Source organism: Ursus americanus, chromosome 18 (genome assembly GCF_024610735.1).
Source record: "Ursus americanus isolate L20-20 chromosome 18, mUrsAme1.1.p, whole genome shotgun sequence".
In the NCBI taxonomy this organism is placed as follows: domain Eukaryota; kingdom Metazoa; phylum Chordata; class Mammalia; order Carnivora; family Ursidae; genus Ursus; species Ursus americanus.
The window spans coordinates 13,373,689-13,384,715 of record NC_142144.1 but is presented as its reverse complement, the minus strand read 5'-3'; the positions used below and the strand labels follow the sequence as shown (position 1 = coordinate 13,384,715).

At 43.2% G+C, this 11,027-nt stretch overlaps 1 long non-coding RNA gene across 1 annotated transcript; it reads left to right on the top strand.

Annotated features, from left to right (window-relative positions):
* Window positions 1-6: 6 nt before the first annotated feature.
* On the top strand, window positions 7-8,165 carry LOC148108561 (uncharacterized). Its single transcript, XR_015727329.1, has 3 exons — window positions 7-248; window positions 3,055-3,191; window positions 8,050-8,165. It is a non-coding gene; the product is annotated as an uncharacterized LOC148108561 (long non-coding RNA).
* The last annotated feature ends 2,862 nt before the right edge of the window (window positions 8,166-11,027 follow it).

Genomic DNA, 11,027 nt, shown 5'->3' with positions numbered 1-11,027 from the left:
AAGAAGCGGGGGGAGGAGAATGCGCGCGCAGCTGGCGGAGCCCGGAAGAGGGTGGCCGGGGCCCCGGCCTGCTAGCCACGCCCCTTCCTCAGCCCTTCCCTCTGGACTCGTCGCGCCGCCGCCGCCGAGGTCCGCCCCACTGGCCGTGGCGCCTGAAGGGGCGGAGGAGAGCGCCTAAGCGCAAGCGCAGTCGCGTGCTCTTGCCTCCCGGGGAGGTTACTGCGCAGGTTCGCGTGCAACCTGCTGAGGTACGACTGGGTCCCCAAGGGCTGGGGTTGTCACTTTGTGGACTTATTACTATTTTTAATGCCAGCGACAACTACTTACTGGACGGTTATGGTACACTGGCCACAATGTTAAGCACACGTCTACTGCATTCACTCAACATGTTCTGAGCGATTCGTACATAGCAGTGAACAAGGCGCGCTAGGTCCATGTCCAACAACCTCAGGAGGTACTTATCCCCATTTTATCGATGTCGAAGCTGAGGCTCATGTTGATCAAGTCACTGGTCCAAGATCATGCAGCTAGTTTCAGTGTTTCACCTCTGTCCTGTATAACCTCTCTGAGGGTTCCTTTGAGAGGAGAAAAATTGTGACCACATTTTCCACAATTTAACCACCTCCCTTCACCCCTTCACTCTTCCAACTTGGTCTGCTATTATCACCTTCCCAGAAAGTTTAGCGCACCTCAGCGCAAGGCCGCTTTGACTTTCGTGGAAACTCCACACTTTGGCCTTGTGTTTGTGGAGATAGATATATATATCTATATCTATCTACACAAATATATGTATCTCCACAAATCATATATATGTATATACACACATACACATATATAAAAACATTTATATAGTTCATATTTTACAACTAAGTTAGTATAGAGTTGAATATATTAATGTTATACAACAGAACATTTTCTTTAACCTAAAAGTTCATCTTTCTTTTCTCACTTTATACGTAAAACATTTTTGTGGGTCCCTAAAAGTATTGTGGGCCACAGGCACAGTGCTTGTTGTGCCTAATGCAGAAGACTGCCTTCCCTCAGTCCACCAAAATGAAGTTCAGGCATTGAAGAGGTTTCATAAGCTAGCTTTGCCTTAGGTAAGTGAGATTTCTTGGGAAAGTGTATGGAAGTTTACAAATCTCTTATTTTCAGAAAGACCTGGGTGTGAATCCCCGATCTTCAGCTTACTAATGATCCACCATTGGGCATGTCACTTGATTTCTCAGATCCACAGTCTTTTCTGCAAAATAAGGATATTGATACTTATCTCACATGGGTCCTTGTGAAAATTAAATGAGATAATATAAATTTTTAATACATGGGAATGGCTACTGCATGATAATCCAATGTAAGGTTATGTTGAAATCCCTTCTAGCCCTATAGGTCTATGCTTCTATTCCTATATTTTTTATAGGATATAAAGAATATGAGTATGTTTGTGGTCATAATTTAATATCTCTGAAATCAAGAAATTTGCCTATGCCAAGTAAAGAAGAAAACTGTATTGCCACTATTTGTCCACCTGTGAGCTTAGGTCTGGCTGGAAAGTTTCTGTATATCCAATTGTCACCTGAATTGAAACCTAGCTAATGATTTCAGTTGTGATGAAATTGATGTTTCATGATGAACATTCATATGATGAAGAATGATGTTTCACAGGAACTGACCCAAGAATCATGTATACTTTCCTATTTAATCCTTAAAACATCCCCACAAAGTCAGTGCTATATTTGCCCCGTTTTGTGAATGAGAAAAATGAGTGTCATATAGGTGAAAGACTTTATAAAAGACATAAAAATTGTCAGTGCTGGGACTTGAATTCAGACACATATGACTTCAGAGCACTCATTCCTAAGCACCATTCTATACTTCATCCCTTATTTCCAGTTGTAACAGCTTAGGTGTGGGTCCCTGATTGTTACTTAAGTCTATGTGGAAGATATTACCCTGGAGGCAGCATTGAAGAGAAACATTGTTGTGCATGCAGTGTGCCTATTACATGCTAAGCAATACAGTTGAAGACTGTGGAAATTGTCACTTCTTGTAATAAGTCACAGAATTTTCAAAAGAGAAATTGTGTGTGACCAGTTGCAGCATAATTAGAACTGTCCATTGAATGCCTGTCAAGGTTTCTAGTTAACTTTTTTTTAAGGCTGCTTATATGAAAAGAGATGTATACACAAAATATTGAGTGCAGCACTGTTTGTAAAAGACTAGAGACAAACTATCACTGGAGAGCTGTTGTAATACATTTTAATACATCCATACTGTGGAATATGTGCAGCAATTAAAGACTGAGGCCCATGAGTGTGTCCTGATATGAAACAATCTCCAAGAAATACTTCAAGTGAAAACAAGAAGGATAAAAGCAAATAGTATGCCAACATCTGTTAAACTATGAAAGGAGGTCGGGGGGGGGGATATATATATTTGTGTAAATGGACATTGGGAGGGATTTTTCCTACTGTCCTGAAACTGCTGCTGAGGCCCAACTCTGAAAACCAGAAAGTCCATAAGGAACCCACTGCCAGTGATTGGAACCAGGTAGCTATCTTCCAGGAGAACATTTGAAGAAACATTGTTTGAGAAACCAGCCCTTCCACCAACGCCTACCTCCACTCCACTACTCCCTACCCATTCTCCATTCCCACCCCCTCTCCCCACAGATAAACCATCACCACTAATCAGTGGAAAGAATGAAGAGTTGAGAGGGAAGTCAGGCTTTAGGAAAGAGTAATGTCCTAGAAAGAGACTCATCCCTTCCTCTCCCTCCAAGGGGGATTGTATCACTTCCTAGAGGTAAGGGAGGAGGGCTCCAAGGGAATCACTAGTGAATATTAGGTGTGCTTATAGGAAGAGGGCACTGGCAACCCCCTAGATATCTGTTTGAGCATTGGACTCACTGATATGCTCTGCCCCATTGTATCTTTGCCAAAGGAAAACACAAAAGAGAGACCACATGGCAGGGGACTTTGGATGGCATGGTGGCAGGCTCTAGATGGGGAGGGACAGAAACTGCCCCATCAACGCACACATACCTTGATTTCTCAGTCCTAGATTGGAGTGCAGCAAAGAAATGTTCATCGTCGGGATGTGGCATAAACGACACAAGCTGGCAGTCAGCTGGAAGATAAAGCAAATGTATGAAGGGTCACCCATTCTTAGGGAGATGAATGGGATCACTCCAGGTACTGATACTTTATCATATCTGCTCATTCTTGTTACATTTCTGTTTATACTTTTATAATTTCTTTTGTAAAAATAGATGTTTTCCTATTCTTTATCTTTTTCCAAAGGCTAAAAATTTGAAGTTATTTTCAGATCTATCTTTTGTGTTTATTTAAACCAAATTAGTTTATCTCCTTATTGGTTTTAAAGGCTTAATTTCATTGGTTAATTTTGCTCATTTATTTTAGATTTTTCATTCATAATCATATCTTGGATTATAGATCTCCCCTCCGCACACTTACCCCTTTTTGTCTAGTGGTTTTGGAGTTGCCACCATTCCAGAACCAGATATTAAAATATTGGTATTCCAATTCCTGGGTGATATTGAAGATACAGCAAAACCAATACAATTTATACTCTGAATTTTATTACCGTGTACATGTGCTACCTAATTTAAAAACCTAATATATTTTTAAGTTTGGTCACTCTCCAGTGATACATAATTCAATTAAGTAAAAACAAACAAATAATAAAAAAAACACTACATCAACCCCAAAAAATAGCAATTGATGAACTTCAAAATTTAGCAGATTGACAGAGAAGTAAAAATCAAGTGCAGAAGACTCTTCGGTCTCTGGAGAGGAAAAAGGATTAGATGCAAATTCATGATACAAAAGAATGATGCATAAATGTAAGGATAGGTATGTGTTCTACTCAATTGTAAAAGAAATGTTGTCACCATTTAAATAGCCCCCCTCCGACATACCCATCCACCTTATACCAATTCCCCCAAAATGTAATCCTCTGGCATCACAGCTTATTAGGGCATGACTTCTAAAGTTAACAACAGCAACGAAACCAAAATTATATAAGGTGAAAAGTGTACTTAAAATTTCTCAGGAAGGCTCCTCACTAGAGACTGATTTATCATCTACTTGTTTTCCTCTAGTGGCAGATCTGATAGCCGTCTCTTTGGCTGACTGCCAGAAGAAGTGGGTGGTTTGGATTTAGAGGCCACGTTACATGAAAAAAATGTGTATCTTTGAACTTTAGAATCACACTCACTGTGGCCAAATGAGCATGCCGTGAGATCCACACAAAAACAGATCTACTAAGAAAATAACAGATTCAACTCTTTTATCACATATAGAGTAGTATTTATATTTTCTTTATTGGTTTGTTGGCCTTTACATTTAGTTGAAATAATGTAAGTTAAAAGCACGTGTGATGTGACACAAGTGTATCAAACTGATGGTGACTGTCACCATGACACAAATTTGGCAGGTGCTGTCAAGAACTGGGATTTTACCCTAGTTGCAAGCTAAAAGTTTAGCCTTATGCAGTTTCATGGATAGAAGCGGAAGACATGAAACTTCCAGGTCAGAGGCAAAGGACTGTATCCTCCACCACATTGCATGCAGCATGAACATCAACACTTTTGCATCTGTTCTGGGTTGTCTGAACACACGTGTTGTTACAGTAAAGGAACTCTGAGCTTAGGGAAACCAAATCTTTCATAGTGGAGAGTAAGCATTTCTGTCCTTTGCTCTGGAGGAAAACTCTCTCTATCTTCAAAGGCTGTTTGCTAAACAAACATCCTTGAAAAAATAGTCTGGGCAAACGACATTCAGTGCCTCTGCTCACAAGACACAGAAGAGACCCATGGAGGGTTGTCTTCCCACAGGGGCAAGATTTCATTGTGTTGTATTACATTTGGTAAGTGAGTGAGTGGCATGCTAGAGATGAACGAATATGGTTTTGAGAAGCACAATGACTTTAGCTCCATTTCTAGCAAACATTTTATTAGCTATGTGATCTTAGTCAAATTACTTAAGTTCTCTGAGCCTCAACTACATAATGGAATAATAAATGTATCCCAATGGAATTGTTGTTCAGATCAGCTGAGAAAGTATAGCTGAAAGTGTCAGGCACAGTATCTGGAATATCGTAAGCATTCAACAAATGCTCACTCCTTCTATCCTTCCCTCATTCACTGATGCCTTCATACATGTGACTCAGGTGCCAGATCCTTACACCCCCTCCCCGAAATTGGGAGCAACTTCTTGGGTTCCTACCTGTGTTAGTTAGGATACATGGGTTCAGATGCTATAACTAAGAGACCCAAAAATGATAGAGGCTTTCACAAGTTAGAGGTTTACTGCTCACAGAGAAGTCTGGGTAGGTAGTCAAGGGCTGATCCGGCAGCTTGAAGGTGGCGAATTTTAAGATCTCCCTTGGTTGTTGCACTGCTACCCAAAAAAACACAACTTCCATGTCATGGTTCAAAATATTTACTTCAGCTGCCACCATCATGTCCCATTCCAGCCAGCAGAAGGGAGGAAAAGAAGTGGATAGTAAGGGCCTTCCCTTTAATGTATGACCCAGAAGTTGTACTCATCCCTCCTCCTCACCTCCCATTGGTGAGTCAGGTGGCCGCACCTAGCTGCAAGGGATGCTGGGGAATTTAGTCTTTATTCTGGGCGGGATTATTATTAATAGAGGGAGAAAGGAACAGATGCTGAGAAACAACTAGCCATTTCTGCCACACCACCCTTTGCTTAAGATGGGGCAGGCATTAGAGCTCGAAGGCCTAGGGAAGTTGGAGTTACACTCAGAAGTCACCAAGGTAAAGATTGGAGCCGGTAGCAGACCATCAAATTTTCCCACCAGTGTAATTCCCTCAGGATGCCCCTTTTGGGCTCTCCAAGGGACTCTGAGTAAATGGCATCCCATTTGCTTTGCCTGCATTCTGAACAAGTTGGGACATAAAACGAAAAGGAACAGAGAGGAGCCAGTACAGATCACCTTTACTAGTGATAATAAACCAGGTTGGAGAAGAAGCGTTCAGGACTGGTAGCTGAAGGGCATCACTAATAGTGAATCCCAGAACCAGGCTGCAAGGACCAGGACAGCCCCCACTGCTAACAGGGGGCAGAGCCCCAGGAGCAGCTCCCTCCCAGGGAAAAGAACAGTGCTGAGTTGAGCACAACCAGGTGTTCTCAAATTTACCAAACAGAGCAGTTCCTCATCTACCCAGGAACAGATAAAGCAGGGAGAGAAAGCAGGAAATGTGCTTAGAAAAAACCCTTCCCCATTGAAACTCAGACTGGAGAAAAAGGGGTTCCTCTCTACCATCCACGGTGAACACAGAGCAAGGCTTAGAAATAGTGGAGGAAGCAACGGTAACACAGCTGACAAATACAAGAAGGACCCACACTGACAGGTCGGAAATTATCCAACACTGTAATTGGATTTGAGCCCCAGCAAGGCCTCCTAGGAGCTGTGTGTCTTTGGGTAGGTTCCGTAAAGTCTCTAATTCTTCATTTCCTTGCCTCCAAAAGGAGGAAATAGGAGTGTCTAATTCCTCTGGTAGTTGTGAAGAGAAAATGAGGGAAAACATGCAAAGCTCTTTGCCAAGTGCCTGGTAGCGTATAAGCCCACGGGAAACAGTAGCTGCCATTATTATTTCTGAGGGCCAATGAATAGCTCCTGGAGCAGTTTTTCCATGTACACTGGGAAAGATAAAAAAACAACAACAACAACAACAAAAAACAAAATAAAACACCTTTATCAGCTCTCATGGCATTCAACTGAGATCAGAAGGGTTTCTGCCAAATAATAAAAATAATTGGGAGAAAGAAGAGGGGAAGAATGGGAACCCGGCACCTGCAGGCTCAACTGGTCAGAAAGACTGACTGGAGTAGGGCCCAGGGCAAACTGGGTTGGGCCTTCCCCTTCCCACACCTGCTGTGCCACCCCAAACACACACATTTTAGGAAGGGGTGGAGGGGGGATAGAGCCCACCTATTTGAACCTCCCTGGCATACTCTGAGGTCCAAGTAGGTGGGCTCTATCCCCTGTCAATCCCCTCCTTAAGTACCCCTTCCCCCCAAAAAAACTCACATAGCAGTTAATTTTTTGAAGGTTTTTATGAATGGTACTTGTGTTTAAAACTTTAAAATCTGCTGGATACGGGAATCTGAGGTCTTGGAAGTTCTGTGTTTTGTTACTGAGAAAGCTGTGAGATCCATTCAGGAGTGATGACACATCACAGTTAACAAGGCATTCACTCATCAGTGACTAATGATTGAACTTGGACTTGAGCTCCTCTCTTCTCCCATCCATTGGAGCCCCTCAGGGCCTTCTTCCTGTTTTTTTCTGCTCAGACTCTTACATTGGCAGACCAGGAAGTGTCTGTGGACACCTTTTTAGTCAAGCCTCCATTATGCAGAAGAGAAAACAGAGATCTGAGATGTTAACAGTCACTCAGCAAGCGGGTTCAGACCTGGGACTAGAAACCAGACTTTGGATTCCTAATCTATTGCTTTGCCAAGACTTAGATCCTAACTCCACAGCCTATTAGCTCTCAGACTTAGGCAAGCTTCTTCATCTGTCTGGGCCTTGGTTTCCTCAGTAAAGTAGGAATGGTAGCCCCTAGTTGATTGGATTGTTGTGAAGGTTAGAAATCTATCTTAAATCCCTCTCCACCATAACCCCCCCCCATTCCCACCCCTCTTGGGTGGCGAGAGTGTCAGGTGGCTCCTGGAGGATGTCCCTGCAGACTTCAAGCCGAATTCTGGGCACTGCCTCTGATTTCACTGGGGGGAGAGGGGCTATCCCCTTCCTTGTCACGCCTCAGTATAGGTGAGGATTTAGTTATTTTAGAATGCCCAGAACAGAGTATCTTTGACACAAGTGAAACTTCTGAGAGCAGATAGACATCATTTTAATGAATTACTATGCTTAAAAGTCTTTATCTCTCATTCTTCGGTCTTGTCCAAGATTCTTTTTCCATCCAGATATTGGAAAGAAGGCAGAGAAAAGGGCGTGTGAGGGAAGAGCTCTTTCTTGCCTTCATATGTATTCTGCGTTTTACAGGTTTAATGTCCGACCTCCATCACCCTGAGCTAAGGAAGAAAGGTACCATTTCTGTTGGATTACTGTTTATACCTGATACAAGTATGTACAAGAGGTAAAAACAGAAACAACAAATAATCTGCTTCATCAATAAATGAACACAGGGCCGCTGGGCTTCAGTAAGTGATGGATGCCTTCAAACAGTCTCTGTTTTAGGACAATAGCTGGGGTCACTGGTTTTCAAATCTCTTGGGACAACTACTTCCTGTTTCCCCGATTCCTGCGTCTATTCTGGTATCAAAATGAAAAAGCTGGCAGACCAGAGCATTTCGGATGAGCTCCACAAGAGGGTGTAACAGGCCCACACCAGGCCAGCTCCCCAGTCAGAACGCAGGGCTTTGGACATGGGTCCCAGTTGTGTTGCTCACACGGATCTGGTCTGGCAGTGGTATGTCCTCTGTCTCTGTTTTAGGTCCTCTCTTTTCCGAACTTAGGAAGAAGTGGAGAAGTTTTTGGAGTCAGGCGTACTTGGATTAAAATCCTGGCTCTGTCATTTGCTGAGGCATTGGCAAATGAGTTAGCATCCTGAGCTGTTGTATTAATGATTGGTAACTTCTTCCCAAGGCTGGGGAATCACAGAAGTATAGACTCTTGGTGCAAGAAGGGATCTTCAAGATTGGCCAGTAGAATCCCCACATTTCACAGATGGGAAACAGAAGCCCAGGCTAGACCAGAACCCAAGTCTCTGAGTCCTTGAGCCTGTGCTCTCTCTGCTACACCCAACTGTCCCCTTCAGATACACGTAAAACATAAAAGCATTCATCAGCGAACAGATGAATGAAAGATAACCAGCAAGTCCGTGCCTTTGTAGAGCAAGGGCTGTGGATCCAGACAGAAACACGGAGTGCCGTATCATCATCCAGCTCCAATGGTGACTAACTTGAGCAAGTTACTTGATCTGTGGTGCCTCACTTTCCTCATCTCAGCAGGGGAGAGGGGAAATAATTGGAGTTACTAATGGTACCTATCTCGAAGGGTATCGTGAGGATTCAGTGAACTCACACATAAAGGGCTCAGCTCAGTGCCTGGCACCTAGTAGGCAATGACGTGATGTTAGTTCTTATCACCTAAGCCGTGTAACCTTTCCAAGCCTCGGTGTTGTCATCTGTAGAGTGGGTATTTTATATAATGTGGGGAGGATTAAATGGCACAACATATAAAAGACCTCAGCAGGGTGCCTGGGTGGCTCAGTCGGTTAAGCATCTGCCTTAGGCTCAGGTCATGATCCCAGGGTCCTAGCATCGAGCCCCGCATTGGGCTCCCTGCTAGGTGGGGAGCCTGCTTCTCCCTCTCCCACTGCCCCTCCCCACTCTCTCATGCTCGCTCTCGTGCGCACTCTCACTCGAATAAAAAAAATCTTAAAAAAAAAGCAAGCCTTCAGCATAGGACCTGACTCATGGTAATGACATAAAATATAATCTATAATATGTAGTAAATTACTCTGTCCCCTTCCACAAAGTAGAGAATGGCCATTTCTAAGAACAGAGCTTTTCACCCTCCCCCCCATTGCTAGTGCATTAGTTGAGACCTCATCTTCTCTCTCCTGAACTATTGCTACAGAGTCTGCACCTTAGGAAGAATGGGTGACGCCACCTCGGAGGGGACTCCAGCCAATTGTTGCTGGGAGGGCATACATGTTCCTCATTGTGTGTTTCCTACAGCTACTCTCACGTACTACCACACACTGAGGAGTTTAAACCAACAGAAATGTGTTCTCCCACAGTTCTGGGAGTTAGGAATCTGAAATCAAGATGTTGGCAGGGCACTGCACCCTCTGAGAGTACACTGAATCCTTCCGTGCCTCTTCTAGCTTCTGGTGGTGGCCGTCAATCCTTGTAGTTCCTTGGCTTGAAGCTGCACCGTTCCAATCTCTGCCTCTGTCATCAGCCACGTGGCATTCTCCCTCTAGTGTATGCATGTCCCTTTTTCTCTTCTTATAAGGACACAGTTCATATTGGATTAAGAGCCTCTCCTTCTCTAGCATGACCTCATCTTAATTGCATCTGCAAAAGCTCTATTTCCAAATTAGGTCAAATTCACAGGTAACCAAAGGTTAGGACTTCAACATGCCCTGTGTGTGAACACAGTTCAACCCACAACACTTATTATAAGATTTTCAAAAAATGTGAAATGTTATGAGCTCTTCCAACTTATTAATATCTATAATTTACATATAAATATATTAACATAAGTGACTTTATTTCATTCGTTCATACAATCAGTGTACTATTTATTGTTATAAATATATACATTCAAATTCTATTAATAAATTATTAATTGAATTATTCAAATTAATTATTTATAATTTGTTGACTGTTAGAACAGTTCATTTAAAAAAAAAAACCTAGATGAGTCAAACAAAACATTTCTGTGGACCTGAAAGGTGCTCGGACTATCACTTTTCAACCCCTGGCTCATGGACTGTCAGGGTGGTCTTCCTACAAAACAAATATGTTGATGTTACTCCCTCTGTGATGGCCATGGGGAAATGGTCCCTTCCAAACAATGCTTCCAGCTACTTCTCCCCAGTCTTCTTGGGAAGCGTGTGCTCAGGTGTAGCTCCCCTGTCTTAACCTGACCCAGAACAGACCTTCACTGCCAGGCCTTTGCTTATGTCTTTTCCTCCAGAAACAGTCCCCATCTTTCCCATTCCCCACCCGCAACAACCCACCCCCGAGTTCTCTCTGCTACTCATCATTCAAGGCCCAGCTTAAAAGCCACTTCCTCTATGAAACCTGCAGGCCCAGTAGTGTCCTCCCACCCTGGGGTTCTGTGGTACCTTACTTCTGCATTTGTAGCACCTTCCCCAGTTTTCCTGGTATCGTAGTGAGGTTGTACTATTAACTGCTTCTCCCATGAGGCTAGGAGCTCCTGGAAGTCAGGAACTTACCCTGGTCATTGTATTCGTTTGCTGGGGCTATGATAAAGATTTTTTGCTT